A 21,047-nucleotide genomic window follows, 5' to 3' on the forward strand; every position below is an offset into this window, starting at 1 on the left:
GTAATTTCAAAATCTTTGTTCTTTATCCTGGAAAGCGGTACCTCTACGAAATAGACGAGTTGTAGGGATCTGTTGTAGATTGGGTATAAGTATTGTCCATCGCTTCGACCTAATTGGTGAGAATAAACGCGCATTGCAGCTTGCCGTCTCCAACTTCATTCCTTTAAAAGTGCGTGGATATTTATTCTCCCCTAGCGTCACGCGACTACCGTGTCATTATTCAATAGGGGATATTGGCCCCTCTTCATCCCAGGCGCGCACCCATTAATGAGATTCCACTATTTAAATCCGTATCGTAGATAAGTCCCCAGGATTGATTTCGCGTTTTCCCCACTTTCCCGAAGTCTCGGCTAGGCCTTTGTCTATTAGTCAATATGCTAATTTTATTCTTGGCGTCCCATTGAGTTAGCCAGGCAATGTTGATAATAATAAGTTTTGTCAGATCTTATAAATTTACGCCGCTGTCTTCTTGGGGAAGCTAGCCCATTGAAGTCCCCGAAGATTCAATGTATATATATATTTTTAATGAAACACGGTGTGTGTTTGTAAATGCTGTCAACATTTCAAGATTCGTTATTTGTTTCGTTACGACTGAGTTGAGATTGCTACCGAATAATTTTAAATGTAATGAAGCACGCGGGACCTTTCGTTTTGGTCCACCCGAAGGTAATGGTATGGTAGGCAACTCAATGTCGTGATAACGTTTTTGAGAACAGTTTATGTGCGTTTCAAGTAGATACGTCAAGGAGCTTCTGTTTTTGCGCTAAAAATAATTTTATAAAGTTGTGTCAGTTTATTTTATCTTGAAATAACTCTCGGGACACGTGATTTAGGGGAAAATAATAAGTATTTTCTACACCATGTTAGTTAATCTCATCATGTCCTTGAAGAGGCAGTTGAAGGTCATCACCACATTTTACGCCATAACTACCAAAAATTTTCAATTGTTCCAAATAACAAGTTATTCCGCTGTCTCCCACGGTAGGATGGTAAAGAATAGACCCCGAGGAACGTTTCCGTTTTTATTTCTGTAAACACTCGCGAAGATCCTCTTTCCTCGGATATCCTAGTAGAAGAAAACCTCTTAAACTTCCTATAAGTGCTTTGTTATTTTACGTTCACTGTGGGAATAGTTACTCTTATCCTTACAGTCCCTACACGCATTCAAGAAACCGAAAAAAAAAGAAGAAAAATGGTAAACTCAAAAAATTCTTTGTTTACCATGACTGGGCATATATTCGGAAAGCTAGAAACAATGTCTCGAGAGTCAGAAATATATCATCAGATGTAGATTCTGTCAAAGATGTTAAACATTTTCTTACTTCGACCAGACCCAAAGCGCGTGCTTTTTTAATGATGTTCGTACAATAATGTACTTCCGCTATTACCGTACACTACCGAGAAAACCCCTTGTTTACCCCAATGAGCCACTAGAGAAATGAGATGGTACAATTCATGTATGACTCGCCGTGCTAAGTAAGACCTCTCATCCCCTTTCCCGTTCCCATATCCAACTCATCCTCGTTTCAAGCTGAGAGCTCAACGTGAATCCAAGTTGATCAAGCTAAGCCTAATGGATGGTTCCGCTAATGAAGGGATGCTCTGGGCTTTGAGTGCATTGCCATCTTGGCGTCAAACGGACAGGGACCCTTCTAGGAAGGAAGATGCTAGGGGATAAAGTCAGTTGGTCATCTGTCTTGACTCTTTTTCCCCGCTTCTAATTAGCCCTCCTCACGAACTTCCTCGTGACCTATAACCCCTCGTCGTTAAAACCCTCAAGATCATGGTAAATAAGCTTTGCCATCTAAACAGGGGGATAGTGTAGTTACGGCGGATAGTGTCCCTTCTCGTTTCCCTTCCTAAAACCCTTTTTACTTTGAATGAAAGAATTATTTGGGGTCGTAACCCTAAACGTGTTCTGGATCACTCGTAATTTGCTCAAAGTCTAGGTGGCTGCTTTATACGATTGGATCTTAAGTGGCTGGAACTAGCGTATTTCTTGAATGGATACGTTAGACGTGTTTGCGAGTAGTTGAATTGAAGAAAAGAACGTCAAAATCGGTTGAAAATAAAGACATTACGAAGATTTGTGGATATTTTTGTGAGAAGAAAACGTTTTTTCTGAAGATGTTTGTGATTAACTCGTCGCTTTAAAAACCTGATCTTACACGCGGGCACGTAGAAGCGGGAAAGGTTTTCCATATGACGCTGTTGATTGCACCCGATTTTTTTCTCATCCCATTTAAAATAAGTCAAGTCCGCGAAGAACCAATTAATGGAGGTCAGAAAGGGTGAAGGCAAAAACACTAAATTACTTCAATACCACCCCCTCCCCCACATCGCCTGCCCTTACGCTATGTTACCCGAGTATTCGCAAACAGAATTAGTTTAAACGAAAGGGGTGAAACTGAAAAGAAGGATTCTTTTAATTAAGCAAGCCCTACACTGGTACCCCAACTCTAGTGCAGTACAGTGCAGTCCGGTGCAGTATCGTCTTAGATTTCTGATTAGTTACGCGTCCTCGGAGAGCGGCTGACTTTAAATAAACTACCGGGGGTTTTGCGAGACTGCTTGTTAATGAAACCTCGGGGAAATGTTTTTCGCGGAAAAGGGTTGCGAGAAAAAGGAATTAAGCTACTGTACGTGTATATCCGCTTGTGTCTTCTTAGTTTCGCTTCGCGCACTGTGTAGGTTGTGTGTCCAAACTAATAAAGATGGCACCGTGGGTTTGTTCAACCTTCAGGGTTGATTACAACTCGATGTCCCTTGCCTAAAGTGAAAGAATAGGCGATCTCTTGGCCTTTTATCCAGCCTTTTGCTAACCCTAGCGGCGGGCCCTCCACGTCCGGACCAGACGAACGTCTAGTGGCATTTGTTTAAACTGAACCACAGCCGTCTGCCATAACGCCATATAGTTTTACATCGCCTAATGAACTTCCTTAACCACTTACTCCTTTAGCTAAGATACCTAGAGTGGTCCAAGAGGTTTGAATGCAGTTGGTAAATGAAAAAAGAAAGACTATTTACATTTATACCAAGAAAGGTACGATGGTTGAGACGTAGATCCAGACATTCTTAATAGATTTATATACAGTTTTTCCGCGGGTTTGCTGGAAGTGAATTAAATCTCCACTTATAAGCCAGAGTTTTATTCACTGAATAAAAAATACGCGTTGTAAATTAGGCCGTAAAGTCGTTTTGGTTCCACGAGTGTTAATTATTAAGTACTATAAACAAATCCCAGAGTTATAAGTAAATTAAGTAATGTTTACCAGACGAAAATGTGAAAGCGGGAGAAAGTTTAACTTAGAAACTAACATTATAATTAAAATTTAACACAATCCGAGAGAAATACGGGAAAAATAAGACGGTTTAAAACTGAATAAAGAATTAAAACAATAACTGAGAAAATGCGAGAAAAGCCTAACTCTCAGGCTGAAACTTCCCCGTGCTTTTCCAATATACCCCTGTAGAAATGTTTCACCCGCTACACACCTTTGTCTATAGATGTAATGTGAGAAAACCACTTACAGGGGCAACGTTGTGTTTTCGAGTTACCTTAAGATTACAAATTCAGCGGGTCAGAGAAAGGTTTACTATAATATAGTAGCTCGTGATCTAACCAAATTTTGTCTTTCTTATAATAATTTTAGGTTAGTTAATGGAATTTAGGTGGTGGTTTATACTACGTCTTAACTCTCAGGCTGGTCCATCCGCGTGGCTAAAAGGCCGAACTATATTGACCTCTATTAAGTTTTCCCTGGAGTAACGAAGCGTAGAAAATTTGGAGAAGATAAAAGGACGCCGGAGGCTCTTCAAGACGACCATCCCGGCATCTAAAAGGATTCATTTCGATATTCGCCTATATAGATTATAGCCCACCAAGTATGCCCCCACGCTCAATCAGAGCTAAAGCCCCCTTACAAATTTGTTTTCCCATGAGCCGTTTAGCTCGCTTTTCTCCCGGGACCTCCAGCCCCCCCTCCCCCAGCGCCATTCTTCTTCTAGAGTTAGCTATATGTATATATATATATATATATGTACATGGGAAAATTGTTCTCCTACCGAGCGTTCCTGAATAAATTAGATTATTACACGAATAAACAAAGTGGCTTACCAAAATTATATCGTTATAGCTATCTTTCAGTCTAACACTTTAACGTGTACAGGGTGTTTCTGACAAGTCTGCCATAAATTAAATAGCGTGAACTTGGTCATTCTGAGCTTTTAGTTACGTGGGCTTCCAAATAACGTTATTGAACCTTTATCTAGCAGAAGTGTAAGTACTCTTAAATGGCTAGATGAATGAAATGAAGGAATTCATGATGTGCATGGTACTACTATTCTATATATCGATTGAAATTCACGTTAGGTTGCCTCCACTATTATAGATTACAAGCTCACCCATCCTATACTGCCCCCTCTCTCATTCTTTTCGTGGATGTTCTACAAAGTGAAAGAATAATCTATGTCTATGTATGGTTTCTCCCATCTATCGGAACCCAAAGGCCCCGGCCCCTAATGTACCCTATGTACGGGTCGGGGGGGAAGTAAAACTTTCCGATCTTTTACGAACATTACGGACATTCCCGACCACCGTTTTTCTTCAGTTCAGAAGCCCATTAACTCTAATTTTCAAGTAAAATACTCGGGGAGAACTTGTCTATGCAATTTTCAATACACATTCCTCAAAAACCGTATTTAAGTTATCGTATTTGACCTCCATTTTACAAGATGGTCCTGGATTTCATATATATTTCTTATCAGAAGTGAGATGAGACTCATGGTCTCATCTCACTTCTGTTCTTATTAAGATTAATGCCCTTAAAAAACCGGTTTCAGTTAGTGCACGCAGGTATCCTTACTCTACATGATTGACTCTTGGCTGAAATGTATAGAGTATGGGGGAATTTCACCTCTAACTTTCCTATGGGAGGTTATCCGTAGCTTCGGTGGTCAAAAAACAAAGGATCCGAATTGATTGACCTTCCTCCTTGGTCAAGGGGTCATATCGCTTATCGGCTTTTGTAGTTTTTGCGCCGCTTTTGGCGCCTACCGGGAATTGGGGAAATATTCCGCCGCCGTGTTGTAGTAGCTTTGGGGAAATCTATACAAGGCCCGCGTGCCTAAATGAGATTTTGATGAATCTAGTTTTATTATCGATTAAGCAGTTTTGTTGTCATGTGGTATGTTCAAAGTTTAGAATTAAGTTTTCCTACTCCCGCTTTTTAAAAAAATTAAAAAACTGTTCGTATTTGAGTATGGGATTAGGGGGAGAAAGATTCTTTATAATATGGTTGAGTAATATCTTAAATTGAGGTTATTATGGAACATGTTTTGTTTACTTTCATTTAGTAGTTTAACGCTAAAATGTCCACCAATTTAATTTTAATCTCTATTTAGTTAAATTCAATGTCTATCTTAATTGACGAACCCCTGCACCATTTAAGCTTAGCGCTAATTTGAAAAGGAGCATTCCCAACCCATTTAACTCGAGTAACTATAACGTTATTGGGATGGTGAAGGAGGGAACATTTCGCGCCATTTTCAAAGTTATAGTGGTCAGACTGAGGGAAAGGGAGAGAGAGTGAGAGAGAAAGAGAAAAAGAGAGAAGATAAATTGTAAAAGAGCGGTTTTGAGGAAAAGTCGTCTGAAAACCAGAAACGGTGGCGCGAAAGTATAGAAAGGTTGCGGGAAGAGGGGAATCTACGAAAGCGAAGTAAGATAAAATGTTTGCGATGTATAGAAGAGGCTGGAGAGCAGCGGCGGGCCCGGAGAAAGACTGGAGTTAATCGCGCGTGAAGAGACTTTAGAAGACAGCACATCCTCTCTCTCGCTCTCTCAATGTTCTCTTTCTCTCTTCTACGATTTCCAAAGATTGGGGTTCATCTCGAGGGGTTCGATACTAGGCGTCATCAACGCTCTAGTTAAAACCTCCGCTCCCCCCCCCCCCACCCAAACGTCTTTCAGTATAGGTGTGCTAATAAACATCATTGTGCATCGTAATTTCGGCGAGGAAGTGTAAGAAAATGTAAAAATGGACTTTGAAGGATTTTACGGATCGTGTATTGGGTGTTCCCTCGTTTCTGGGGCTGGTACTCGGGAGTGGGTTCTCCGCTCTTGCAGAGTTGCCGCGCGTGAAAGGGTATTGCGCGACATTTTTCGGATTGGGTGCTGCGTGGAGGACGCTGGAGCGCTGGATATTTCTTTTCTCTTTTTACTTGGCTAAGTTTTACGATAAGAGCCGTGCGGGAGGCAAATAAAGGCGGGAAAGTGGCGGGTGGGGGATGAAGAGTGGGGGGATGTGATATTTCCCTTTTGTTTCATTTCTCTTTAGGGAAGAATTTTTGAATTTCTTTTTTTTTATTTTATTATTGGGTTATTTTTGTAGTAACCAAAAATCGCTTTTCTCCGTATAGCGTAAACCACCGAAAAGAGCGCTTCGTTCCCATTTTGGTCGCATTCATTTTTCATTTCATCGTTTTTTTCCAGGCCCGATTTCACCCTCTATGCTCTTTTCCATTATTATTATTTTTCTGTTTTATTTTTTATTGTTTTTATATAAATTTAGATTTGGTAAGTTTTTTCCCCCCATTGGTTTTTACCTTTGAATGAATGATGAGGATATTAATTTTCATGGAATTGTTTTTGGGAGTTTCAGTTTTATTTCTACGATCATAAATGTTCAAATTCGATTAATATACTCGGGTGTAGTATATTCTGGGGAATATGTCTACCGGAAAACCTTCAAATCTATTCTTAAAACCAGTTTATAAGTTAAGTTGTATTTAATTTTTCACAAAGAGAGAAAATCAAGTTTTTAAACGGGGTCGTATCAATGTGTACCTATATTTCGAAGTCTTTAAAAAAATGGGCTCGCGAGAAACGTTGGCCCATCTGTTACCATAAAAGTAACGATATTGAAGAAGCGGAGTCTACCACTAAATAACGTGCAACGAAACTTTTCTGCAGGTCTACGAAGAAATGAAAATTTAAATATTAGGCCTACTCCTCTGAAAAGCGTCTACGGTTTTGCATCTTTAAATATGTTAGATATAACAAACAACCGAACAACCAACAATTGGCGCGAGATGATCATCGTGATATTCTTTTTTTTTTCCCGAATGTTTTCCCTCCCAAATATTTTCTTTTTCTCTTTGTCTGGGATTTGGCAAGATCTCTTTGGGAAAAACGGTTTACCGGTACTGTAGACTACTATATACGTCGGACCTAAAAAAGAACCAGCTCTTACGATGGGGAAATCCACCACCACCACCACCACAGCTATCTAGCTAGCCATCCCTCGGGTCTTTTTTTTGGCGGGCTCTAAAAGGTTTTGCCAAAGCTGAGAGGAAGTACTTTTCTTCCTCGCGAGACGTTAGATGGAGGCTTGAAAGCAGTTACGTAAAAATACAGGTTGATTTTAATCTAATAAGGTTGGTTTCATGTTGCTAGCTTCACATATGGTGTGCGTGTTTGATCGGTTCAGTTTGAACTTGGTCTTATAACCAAAGATCTCCGCTTAAATCACTCTGTTTTTTGTTATTGGACTTTTACCACCACATGATTTAAAGCGGTTTACACTCTTGATACGCTAAGGGCGTCTGCGCGACTTATCCAAATGGTGTTTGTTGTTTTTCTGTATAGCTAATGCAGTTCTCTTCTCTACTGATAAACCGTGTACAAATAAATATAAATCTAGTTTTTAAACTTAACCTATGTAGGATAGCGTAATTCTTTTGTATACAACGTGGCTTAGCTATTTGAAACCAATAACTTACGGTGGTTTTCTCTATAGCATCATCCACTTAATGGGGCAGCTGTAGGGAAAACCATAAAATTATCCTCAAATAGCTAAACCACTTTGTACTACATTCTTAATTTAGAATTCTGAGAATCCAGACAGACCCCAGACGTAACGTTTACTGTTGGTTTAACTGATTTTATACCAAATCAAAACCCGTCTTTTCTTCGGATCAATTCAATGCCCCTTTAAAGAGAACTGTCCTATATTTAAAATAATCTGGCTTTGTACGTACCGTCGATCACGATCACGCGCTTGACGTCACTTCCGCCAAGTACGAGAAGCGAATGTACAATGCAAGAAATACTCGGAACATTTATTTTTTTTTTCCCCGGTGACCTTTATCCATGAAGATTTTAGGTAAAAGCTTAGCGTAGCGTGCTATAGTTTCTTTTTAAAGGTCAATTCGTTTCTAAAAGGGGTTTTAAAAGGGTCACTTCATCTCCTCCTCCTCCTTTTTTCCCCTAGCTCGGACTAAAAGAGAGAAATAGAAACTGAAAATAAAGAAAAAAAAATAGAAACCGTTTGAGCTTGGCGGCTTGCATGGAAGTTGGGCTCTTTAGGCTTCCGCGTCTTTGCTTCCCGTAGAAGATTATCAACTGAAGTTGAGGCACATTTTGCGCTTCGTATTACTGACGAGTTTCTGTCATTGAACATTGCTATAATTATCTGCTTTCCATAAGTCTTCGATTCATCACCCAGTCTTAATCCGCGCTGATCTATGGCATTACCTCACGTCAGAAGTGAGATGAGACCAGAAGTGCTGAGCTAACCAAATTCTTCACTCGGCGAAAGTGAATATTCTTGATAACACACCAACGGTTGGCCCTCTAGTGGCGGTTTCTGAATTTCCCCTCCAAAACGTGAGACGCTCGCGGTGGTAGACGGCCGAACTAGATTCAAGCACCCGCGTCCGTGTTCCGCCGCTTTAGGTTGAGGAAAGGGGGTAGGAAATGTTTTTGGAACTCGACAAATTTTTTTCTCAGTCTAGTGTAGGCGCGATTGAAGCGGCGTAAAATCCTCAAATTTGTTCACTAGTGCCAGGATCTACTATCAATGCTAGAACCCTTCACTTCTAGTCTCATCTCACTTCTGCTCACGTCAATAGACCCAAGTCGATACACGCGTACTAGGTCTCTGTACTCCGTATTTAAGTTTAAAGGTGAATATTAATGTAGGCCCTCTGTTATTGCGAGAGAAAGTTTGATTATTTACTTGAAGTTGTGTCTTCTCTCGGGTGATTGACTTCGGTTTTCGGTTAGCCACTGAGGCATCGTACGGAGCGGAAGAAGAACGCTTTATCTTCTTCAGTCTATTTCTTCCTCTAGTCCTTTAGCCTTAGCCTTTGCCTTAGTGCCATCCATAGTCGGCCGGGGGGGGGGGGAATTCTCGGGCGCGTGCACTTTTTCCTATGGTTTTGGTTTTGGGGTCTCCTCTTTTTTAGCCCATTGTCGCGACTGTATATCTTTTATTCGTCTGTTTTTCTTTTCTCCGAATCTATCTTTCTATTTGGATTTTTTTTTCTGCCCCGAGATACCGCCATCATCCCCATCCGTGGCCTCTTATATCTAGTTGCTTCATCGCACGCTAGAATGCAGTTGTATATACGCCATAGAGATTTTGAGAAGTTTTTATACCTCCTTGGAAATCACGGAAATGTAAAGGATTATTGGGTTGACGTTACGTTTTTTAAGCTGTTAGATTAGATCCTATGAATTATAGACACCATAAAGGTCAATCTCCAATCTGTGGCCTAAGGTATTTCAATTTAATTTTTGATGATTTTAATGTTAAAATTAACCCGTTTTCTTTCTTCCTGGGAACTTTCCGATCCTAATATACGTCTCGATCACCTTGTTTCTATATCAGACTGACGACAAATATGGTTTCTTTCGTTGCTTGGTCGGGGTTGGGGGGGGGGAGGCGGAGACGGGAGGGGAGGGGGTAACGAGGTAGATCCGATCTGCAGCGTGCGCTCCGACCAATGACGGGTGAAATGAAAATGGACTTATAACGCGATGAGTCCGCGGAATTTCGGACTCGCCTTCCCCCGCATTTAACTCTACCCTACATAGATAGCTCTATCTTCCGTATATCTCTGTCGTGAATTTATCCACTTTCTCCCGTAATATTGAATTGCATTGAAGATTAATCGAATTTAAGACAATTGAAAAGAAGATAGGTAGACGTTTTTGACAACCGTTTCAACTCCTTTCATTAATGTATTAACCTACGAATTTTTTTAATTTTCACGAGAGAAGTTGATGAAATTCATACTGTTTCTCGCTCCGCGCGCGCTGATTGGTTAAGAGAAAAAGCGCTGGCCGTTAGCGAAACGTCCAGTTAGGGCGCGTACCTTGCACGGGCCAAATGTTACGAAGCGACGCGAAAGATTTCAGAATGCCACTAGAAAATTTCGCCTATCTTTTCTATTTTCTCGCAATTCAATCAACGATAATGCGATTGAAATAAACGCCTAGTCGGTTACGGCCGTACCCTCCAAATCCAGACCTAGAATTTTACAGGGCTTTTTCTTATCTCAAACTTACGGCATTTCGTAACTTCATTTCATCGTAGAAATTATTTACCTGATATTTTTCACAATGGCGGCGTATTTTTACAAGAAATTCTCTTTCTCACAGGATACAGTTACCATGTACTTAGGCCTATTCCAAGTAGAAATACTTTCGCTCAAGAGCATACTCCGACTAAGCTAAAACTAGTAAATATACCGGTTATATTCATACCGGTTTACCATAAAAAAATGTAGGGTTTTTTCCCCATTCCTTTATAAACGGAACGAACAAACGGAAGAAAAGAATATGGAATATATTTTATTGGTTTCAAGATGACGTATATTGAATCAGTGAGGGTGCTCTGGGCCGGGGAGCAAAGAAAACACTAGACAGAGCCGAGTACCGCGCCTATTGAAGCCCTACTACCGCGCGGATATACCGTACTCGTTTCTCGCTCGGAGATACCGGGAGGAAGCCCTTGAAAGGGTCACTCGGAAGGGGTCAACCGTTCCTATAGGGGGCCCCCAACGTATTATTCAAGAAGATGAGTACAGGGGACCCTATACTATCGCCAGCCCTACCTTAAAGGAAAAGCCCAAAACGCTTTAAGCCAAGCGTAACGTTGCTCGCCTTATAAGCCTTCGGATTTTTCCGTGAGGTTTGTCCTTTACGGGATAGTTGAGATTTCGATGGGAACAAAAATAAGTTCTTTTATATAGAAGAATATACACAAGAAAAAATATCCTGGAAAAAAATCCCGCTGGTTCCGGCGACGTTGTGTAAAGAAGTGGAAAGATTACTCTATGGGAAGATTGTATGGGAGTTTTTAGGTGCGCTTTGATGTTGCTTGGAACTCTTGCCTAGCAAAGAAAACATGTACGTGTATCTTGAATACAATACTCCCATATTTCATCTTTAGAACGCGTCCCTACTACCTTTTGCCATAATAACGCTGTAGCCTTGCCTTTATTGAATTTTACATATGAGATTAATTGAATATATATTAAAAGGGTCTTGGGAATATTTTCAAATTTAGGGCTTTTAATCTCCCTCTTCGAGTAAATTTGAGAGGTGTTTAATTTTTCAACACGTCTCGGGGCTGCTCTGTCGGGTAAATTTAAATTGAAGGGGTGTCAAGTTTTTGAGAACCTGACTGATGAAAAAAACTATTCGTAAACGACCAAGAAGACGATAAAACGCTATTTGAAAGTCCGAATATTTTTCTATCCCGGAAAACAAAGTTGAAAGTTGGTCTGAAAATACAAATAAATCCGTGGTTTTAACGAAAATTCCAATGGAATTCATTGGGAAATCTTGACTGGTCGATAAATCGTTTAGTAGCTTGTAACTATACGTGTATAATACTTTGTTAGTTTTGTTGAAATTGAATTTAAACTCCCAACTGACCATCTCTCTCCGTTGGGTGCTCCGAAGAGAGAATTGGACGAAATCCCGTTGCGTATTTCCGTTCTATACCGGAAACGTTTCTGACCCGAGTTTCCTTTTCAATTTTTCTCTTCCTCTTTTTCGCTTTTCGCTTTTCGCGAGAGGGTCCTCCATTCCATTCTCAGTTGGCTCTTGCTTAGGCTTAAAGCTTTCCTCCGTGCATGGCACGTCAAAATTACGGAAACGGAGAAACCCGTCTTCCACTATTTTCTCTCAATTTCCTCGACGGCAGCTTCGCGACGGGACAGATCCCCCCTTCGCCTTATTCGCTATCCCAAGGATCCGGAGACAAAACGTATTATCTTCGTTTTTTTTTTCATTAAAATACGAGAAGATTCAACTTTCCCTTCAATGGGGATGAAACTCGTGTATCATTTAACGGAACCTTTCGCCAGTAACGTATGATCAAAAGGAGTCACCTACTACCGCTTGGGTCTTAGCGCTTAAAATCAGTTTACAGTGAGTTTAGTCCGTACAAGTCAATATTTACTAGCGCCCATTCACCCAATTTTCGGGTTTGTTTTTCTAGTGTACTTGAAATCGCCGGTTCCTGACGCCTTTAATATTGACTTCCACGAAATTCCTACACGCTAAACGCCATTAGTTTTTTTTCCAGAAGTTGTGATCCAAAATTTCTCCGAATCAATTTACCTTTTTAATTTATTAAATCGCTGAACGTTTAGGGTAGGCGGCAAGCATTGAGAATTTGAGAGCATGCAGCCTGATTATTCTCTTATTAGGGAGGCTCTTTGAAACCCAATTCTAGAAAGATCCTTTAAGATATTCAAAGGCATTTTCGGAAAGTTGGATTTCAGGTAGGACGTGTCCCTCGAGTCGAAGCCCGCAGCTTGGTATAAATGCTAAATTTAAAATGTTGTCCTATCTTTGAACAAGATACGTTACAAGTTTTGAACCAACCGAAAATTAAATTCAAATTTATTTCATTACGCGTCAAAACTTTGCAAATATTTCGAGAATAAATACGCGGCTTCCTGGATTTCCCCGGTTACTATGGTTACGACATTTTTGCAATTACAAAATCTATCTATTTTTATCCAAACTTCGGACATTCCAGCCTTTCCAGGCCGAGATCTAGAGGGGATTTTCAAGTATACATTTTTGTATACCCTTGCCAAAATCGCGGTTCGAATTTCAAGACTTATTTAAGTACCATAATAAGTCCCCACTAGGTACACCGGCAGTCCAAAAACGAGACTTATTTGAGTTTGGATTTCTAAATTTACAAGACTTGTAGCAGTACCCCTCGAGTCTCTTAATTGGACATTCCATTAAGTCTCTTTTTTGGACACTATAGTAAGATTCTTTCGAATCTCTATTTTGGATACTATTGTAAGTTTCCATCGGGTGTTCATATTTTGATACTAGAGTAATACTCCCTCGAGTCTCTTTTTGGACACTTTAGTAAGATTCCCTCGAGTCCCTTATTTGGACATTATAGTAAGACTCCCCGAGTCACATTTTCGGACACTATAGTAAGATTCCCAGGAGTGTCTTATTGGGATACTATAGTAAGATTCCCTCGAGTTTCTTTTTTTGACACTATAGTAAGATTTCCTCTAGTCTCTAATTCGGATACTGTAGTAAGACTTCCAGGAGTGTCGTATTTGAATGCTAATGTAAGATTTCCTGCAGTCTTTTTTTTTGGACACTAATGTAAGATTTCATAGAGTCTTTCATTTGGACACTAATGTAAGATTTCATAGAGTCTTTCATTTGGACACTATAGCAAGATTCCCTCTAGTCTCTACTTCGGACACTGTAGTAAGACTCCCTGGAGTGTCGTATTTGGATGCTATTGTAAGATTTCCTCGCATCTCTTATTTGTATACTATTATAAGATTCCCTGGAGTCTCTTGCTTGTATACTATTGTAAGATTCCCTCGAGTCTCTTCCTTGTATACTATTATAAAATTCCCTGGAGTCTCTTGCTTGTATACTATTGCAAGATTCCCTGGAGTCTCTTACTTGTATACTATTGTAAGATTCCCTGGAGTCTCTTACTTGTATACTATTGTAAGATTCCCTCGAGTCTCTTACTTGTATACTATTGCAAGATTCCCTCGATTTTCTGTTGTTTAATTGCAAATTGCAAAAAAAAACAAGGAAAAAACTATGCTGGTACACTCTAAGAATATGGGGTGTGCCTTAACACCTTTAAAAGTAGTTTATATGGGTCCAAATTTGACAACGTTACAGGTGTTCATTTACACCCCTAAAAGGGTTTAATAACACTTATTTGAGCAATTGGTGTCAAAGATAAGATTAAAATGGTGCATAGAGGTGTAGTTTAACACCTTTTTAACTCTTATATCGAACTAAAAGTTAATTTTTTACTCTCATATGAGTGTTTGATTTATTCGCGAATAGCGCTATATTCATAGCAAGGTTCCACCTTGAGAGAACTTAAGAGGACAGTTCTAACATGCAGAGCTATAACCCTTTAGACAAGGGTAGTTCTCTCATGCAATGTGAAACTGCACAAAATCCAGCGTGAAACTGCATGATATGTTGGTCATTTTCACCGACTTAATAACTTCTGAAATGGCAGAAAGTTTTAAATTAGTAAAAATGCATCGGGTGTTAAATTGGTTTTGGAGGCTATAATATCCCAGCAGTAGATACAGACGAACTCGTTAAATTTAACAATCTCTTTTCACGAAGAGTTTTTCGAACACCAGAAACGCGTTTGACCGAATCTACTCTAAAATATTTAAAAAAAAAACCATTTTCTACTCTAATTTTACTCAAAATAAAGATAAGACATGTCACAAAAGCATGTGCCCCACATGTTGGCCTCTCAAGCTGGCGTCTATAGTCCATAACGGTGGAACGAATTCTACGCTACACCGTGGCCACAGGTCTCTTCAAGGCCTGAATATGTGGGTGCACAATATGCCTCTGACATTGGTGCAAGGATGTGAGCCCCCCTCTCCCCAATTGTAACAATAATAATAATAATAGTCGCCCTACTGTGAGGCCAGTACCTAACCTAGTCTCGTTTTTTTAGTGTCACACAATACTTTTAAGAGTATCGCGTAACACTTTCAAGAGTGCAATAGCGTTGCTAGGGCTTGAAATTTGGGGGGCTTAATCTTATTATTCGTATATTAAAGATATACAAACTTTTATGATAAAGAGTACGGAACCGAGTTATTGACTATGAGACAATTGTAGATGAAAGAATTTCGCTCGTCTTTTTTAAGTTTAGTTTTCGTTTGCTTTTAGTCCCCACTACTGTTTGATATTGAAATTCATCTCTACAAAGATGAACCTTAACGAACTTTTCATTATAATTTATATACACTATATTGTTAAAGAATTTTAGGGGGCTACGAGCAATTTTTTGGTATAGTTTACGGATTATTTTGAGGGGGCTAACTTTTAAATTTGGGGGCGCTATAGCCCCCATAAAAGGCCTAGCGACGCCACTGCGAGAGTGTCGCATAACACTTTTAAGAGTGTCGCATAACGCTTTTAAGAGTGTCACCTAACACGTTTAGCAGTGCTTTATGAATGTACAATACCGTTGGATTAAGAATTTCCTTGTTAATTTTATTTAATGGATAAAAATATATTCTTTCATGAATATCATCTTTAAAAAAAACCTTTTTTTAAAAAACCCGCAGTATACTATAATTTTACATGTTTAATTTCAAAACGGTGTTTTAATGGTGTTATTTTACACCGAATTTACACTTTAAATTGGCCCCTAAAAACTCAACGTAATAAAACTCTCTTTTGGGTGTTTTTACGGTGTTTACACCATTTTAACACTTCCATTTCTTAGAGTGTAGAAAGAATCTCTTTCCAATCTCAAAAACTAAGCCTTATTTGGTGAGATTAAAATGTGTCTTATAGGAGTCCTATAATAAGTCGCAGATTTGTGTTCTCAATCAAGTCTAGAAAGAATCGTTTTCCAATCTCAAAAACTAAGCCTTATTTAGTGAGATTAAATTGTGTCTCATAGGAGTCCTACAATAAGTCGCAGATTTGTGTTCTCAATCAAGTCTAGAAAGAATCGCTTTCCAATCTCAAAAACTAAGCCTTATTTGGTGAGATTAAAATGTGTCTTATAGGAGTGCTATAATAAGTCGCAGATTGGTGTTCTCAATCAAGTCTAGAAAGAATCGTTTTCCAATCTCAAAAACTAAGCCTTATTTGGTGAGATTAAAATGTGTCTTATAGGAGTCCTATAATAAGTCGCAGATTTGTGTTCTCAATCAAGTCTAGAAAGAATCGTTTTCCAATCTCAAAAACTAAGCCTTATTTAGTGAGATTAAAATGTGTCTTATAGGAGTCCTATAATAAGTCGCAGATTTGTGTTCTCAATCAAGTCTAGAAGCAATCCTTTTACAGTCTCTAAAACTGAGCCCTTTTATGTAAGACTAAATTTAGTCTCAAAGGAGTCCAATATGAAACCATTATATTTTTTAACAATTTTTGAGACAAGTTTGGTACCTAAATATCCTTGATCCTTATTTTAGACTTACTTTATACTAAAATAAGACTCTCATTTTGGTAAGGGTATCGACCAAATGAGAAACTAATTTTGTATACGTCAAAACTGTATATATATATACTAACTATACGTACAGGTTGGGTTAGATACTCAAATTTAAAAACCTTTAGGTACGAGCGAGTAAAAGACTTTTCGAAATATGTATAAGATTGAATTTGATTCTCTTACCCATGCACTCTTCCGCTAAGTTCATAGTGCGGATTGCGTGCCTTTTGCCTAGCTCTCCTGGCCGGCCCAGGATGCCCCGCGGAGATATACATCTAGGCTCATCAAGTCGGCCAGAATCCCCAAACAGCTCGACAATCCGAAGTTAATTAACAAATTTTCCTTTGGGTCCGAGATAGTTTTCGATTCCTCGAGCCCCTTCCTCCTTCCAATTATAATTTTTACGGATATTTTCTTTCCCTTCCTAATCTTTTATTATTTTAAAGGGAGAGTATGTTTTGCAGGGACTTATTATTGTTCCCTAATTTATTGGTTAAAGCGAGGGTAAAACTTAAAACCAAAATGTGATCATCTTCGCAGATATTTGAACCGGAATTCATACACTTGGTCCAGTTTTACTTGACCATAACCTGTGGTGTCGTACCGGGGCAGGTCTCGCGTGGAGTTACTTGGTTTTGGTTTATAATTTTAGTTTTTTCCATTTATACACCCATCGATCGTACCTACGTAATATAAGAGCGGGCAAATATTTAGGCATTAGGTTTAAGCCCCGCTTATCTTGACAAAGTGTAACGAGTCTTTTTCAAGCCCGACGACATCTAAGCGAATTTGCATATCATGCGGCCAGTTCATTAAACTCGAGTTTCCTTGTCCGACTAGAGTGTACAAACTACGGAGTTCCTTCGTAAGATTCGCGTTTAGATATTGTCATCGTTTGGCACTTTGCTAAAAATGTTTAACGCCACCACGCTCTCTCTCCCAGTTACTCAAAACCAAAAGAATATATCAAGAGGTTTTTACTACATCCCCGCTCTTTTATGAATTTACAAAATTACCCTACAAATATTCAAGAACCTACATAAGACCTAAGAACGTTATTCATATACGTTACTCCTAAATCCTACTACCCTGGAGTAGAAACTCGGAAGGTCCCTTAATACGGAAGGTTACTCAGTTTCGTATTCGCAGAAGTGAGATGAGACTAGAAGTGAAGGGCTCTAGCATTGGTAATAGATCCTGGCATTAGTGAACAAATTTGAGGATTTTACGCCGCTTCAATCGCGCCTACGCTAGAGAGAAAAAAATTGGTCGAGTTCCAAAAACATTTCCTACTCCCTTCCCCTCAACCTAAAGCGGCGAAACACGGACGCGGGTGCTTGAATCTAGTTCGGCCGTCTACCACCGCGAGCGTCTCACGTTTTGGAGGGGAAATTCTGAAACCGCCACTAGAGGGCCAACCGTTGGTTTGTTATCAAGAATATTCACTTTCGCCGAGTGAAGAATTTGGTTAGCTCAGTACTTCTAGTCTCATCTCACTTCTGGCATTCGTGAAAGACTTTAGTTAATTCTGTTTCGTACGCTCACCCTTATGTAAATGTACCGAAGACTAACTCGTGTTTCATGACAAAACGTTTCAAAAAAAGTTCCAAATTTTAGTTGACTCTTACTAGAGACCCTCGTACCCCCGTGACAAATGCGTGTAGATTTTAGTGTTAGGTAATCGAACAAACCAAAATACGCAAAATGCTTTGGGCAATTTCAGTCCGGGGAGATGAGCATGCGCGGTATCTGGGTAATGTTTTATTCTCGCAACCTCAAAAGCATCCGAAATCTCTGCCGAGAGAGCGAGTTTCTCTGGATTATAAATCTTTGCATTTCAAGAGAAAATCATCTTAAATCTCTTAAGAATTTTCAATTAAGCGAAGTAGAATCTTGCGGGCAGCTCTGCGCGCAGCGATACTTTTACCAGATTAAAAGACGCCCCCTTAAGTTATTTACTGTATTGCGGACATGGAACGGATATCAGTGTCATCATAAGCGTATCATACCCTCGATAAGTTTGGGTCCTAAAAATACTTGCCTAGCTATCCAGTTCTGGTGTGGAGGAGAAACTTTGAAACGTAGATGGGGCGTAAGCCGTCTGTTTAATTTAAACTTTAGAATTAAACCCCTCTGACAGACCAACACTTACGTAGACTATTATAGGATTACGCTGTCACGTAGTAGTTAGGGAATGTCCCCGCTTTGTGTCTTGGAATAATATTCATTATGAGATCTGCCTTGACCCAACTTCATCGCGTGTTCTAAAATGTTCGCGTAAGAAGGGTTAATAACGCGGGTGTGTTCTTCAGCTTGGTTAATAGCCTTTCTCCCGAGTTTTCATTTATTAACGCGGTCACGGCGGTTTTAGACGCGTCTTAGGCGGGGTTCTATACTTAGTAATAAATGATCTAAAAGACATTTGGACGTCTACGCGCTGGACCCCGTCATGCTCTAATAAATATGGAAAAAATAGACTAGTTATACTAATGGACCTAACGTTGAGTTTTAACGCAATTTTAAAATTTAATTTAAATTTAATTTGGGTTCCTTATTAGCCTTTATTCCGCAAAATGACTCTCATAGTCGGGAATAAAATTAAAGAAGACGTTAGGGCGGCGTAACACTCTATGTTAAAGGTCGCTGAAGTTAAAGTAGTCCCAATTTTTAACCGCTAAAGCAAAGTTGATCCTAGTTATGTTTACCAGAGTTTGTTTAATCTCTTAATTTATATCTTAATCATTCATGGGTTCTTTATTGTCTTGAGGCTTTGTAAATTCTTTCGAAAATGAGTTTAGAAACGTTTGCCTTGAAGGGAAAAGTTAGTAGTCGTCAAGATGCTCGGAAATGGTGAATATTTTATATTTATAACGACTACAAATCTCGCTATTTTTCAATTTTAAATGAAATACGCGAATATCCCGCGCTTGCGCGTGAGCTAACAAAAGTTTTCTACTAAATCTCTTATCGAAGTCACCTATTTCTAGATTAAACTTTGTTTTTAATTAATTATTTCATAAAAGTTTAAGTTTTACAGGCTTATTTCTCGATTCAAAGGAAACTATAGCCCAGTAAGTTCAAAGACGGGCGACATAAATTCTTAAGTAGCGTCCAAATATTAAAGTTTCTTATAGCATTATGTTTTTAAATTAAAGCTTAATTAGGGTAAACAGAAGCTCGCTCTTTTAACCAAATATAACTTATTCATTAGGTTTAATCTTATCAATAGTCTGAAATCAAAGAGCGACTGCGTGACTCTCTCTCTCTCTCTCAACACTAACAAAGCTCTTAGAGCTGTAAGAGACGCGCTTGGCGTCGTAAGCATGCATAGCGACCTTCTTTAATAACATTATAGAAAGTCTGGTTCTGTGAGGTTCTCGCGAGGTTAGCCATTATCATTACGTAACAGGGTCGTATATATGGAAACATTTTAGGGAAGATGCTTAAAAAAGAATATTGGGTGAGCTATTTAAAGTTTCTTAAAGAGCCCCTTTCTTCTGGTGTATTTCTAAAACCGAGATACGCGCTACACGAAGCCGAAACACAGCGCCGGAATGTGTCAACTCCAAGTGCGTATAATCTAGAATTTAATCGGTGTCTCAATGAATATTGTACTGTCTCTTCGTTCCTACCGGTACACTGTAAAAAATTACTGTTGAAATTACGGCAATTTTACTGGCAGAAAATTACCAGGAAAGTTACCGTTAAATTACAGGTTTTTTTACCGTTAACATCAACATTATTTTTATCGTGAAACTTGCAATTAAAAACCTGATATATGTACAATTATAGTATAGTTAGTTTAACAGAAACGTTGTACCTGATCTCTACTTTTATTTTAAAATAAAATGACGGTAAAGAAACCACAACGTTATTTTTCACATAAATCTTGCAATTTCATTTGTAAAGGTTAAAGTGTCTAATCCTTTACTATATATCCTCATTATTTCTATTAAAGGCCCAATATACAGGGTGTTTGTGAAAGGTCCATCAATAATGAAAGGGCGTATTTATTGGGCCATTTTGAGTCGAAAATGTTCTATGACATTTTGCCGTCCGGGCCACTGTTTTCAAGTTATGATTGGAGTAATTTACGGATGACCCCTTAAATTTAATTAAGAAATTGAAAGACAGCGCTAATTTGATGAAGGGGTCATCCCTAAAATATTCAAATCATAACTCGAAAACCGTGGCTCGGACGGCAAAATGTCATAGAACATTTTCGACTCAAAATGGCCCAATAAATACGCCCTTTCATTATTGATGGACTTTTCACAAACACCCTGTATATCATTTAAATGTGTATTTAGCTTTCGGCTCACTCTAAACCGTAAAGACCTCCTCAAGGAGAAGATGAATCAAGGCTAATTTTGCTTTAGCCCATGGAATTCTTAATTCATGGATCCACTTCGATCAACAGTTACTTAAAAAGTAAGCGTTAACATCCATTGAAACTATGAAAGTTAAATTTTTCGTTTACCCTATATATAAATGTATTGAAGCTGAATTAAAACGTAAACACAAAATTTGAAATATTAATATCAAGAGATGTTCTTGGAATATTGAAATGAAACAGAGCTTTATAGCTACACAACTACTAAAAGAATCGTAATGTCGAAACATATTTAATAGATTTTCATTTAATATTCTGCATAAAGAAAATGTTTATGGTTTTGTTAGAGATCTTTTCATCCTACTCGCTTTATATTAACTTTAATACGCGTATAGTGTTTCGATTCAGATGCAATCTTCATT

The 21,047-nt window shown here is 38.9% G+C and overlaps 1 protein-coding gene across 6 annotated transcripts in view; it reads left to right on the plus strand.

Annotated features, from left to right (window-relative positions):
- The window catches only part of LOC149658686 (uncharacterized), a 167,112-nt gene that overhangs the window by 132,455 nt on the left and 13,610 nt on the right, over positions 1-21,047 (plus strand). The window contains exons 1-2 of one of the 6 annotated variants that reach the window (XM_089844301.1): positions 19,775-19,861; positions 20,603-20,723. The exons of the other annotated variants lie outside the window; for them this stretch is intronic. The gene's annotated coding sequence lies outside the window, so the exon portion shown is untranslated. Of the gene's footprint in view, positions 1-19,774; positions 19,862-20,602; positions 20,724-21,047 lie in introns of those variants that run through there. 6 annotated transcript variants of the gene reach the window in all.

The sequence above is a fragment of the Phalangium opilio genome, unplaced genomic scaffold, assembly GCF_054372755.1.
Source record: "Phalangium opilio isolate 3A_F unplaced genomic scaffold, DU_Popi_V2 ptg000075l_1, whole genome shotgun sequence".
NCBI lineage: Eukaryota > Metazoa > Arthropoda > Arachnida > Opiliones > Phalangiidae > Phalangium > Phalangium opilio.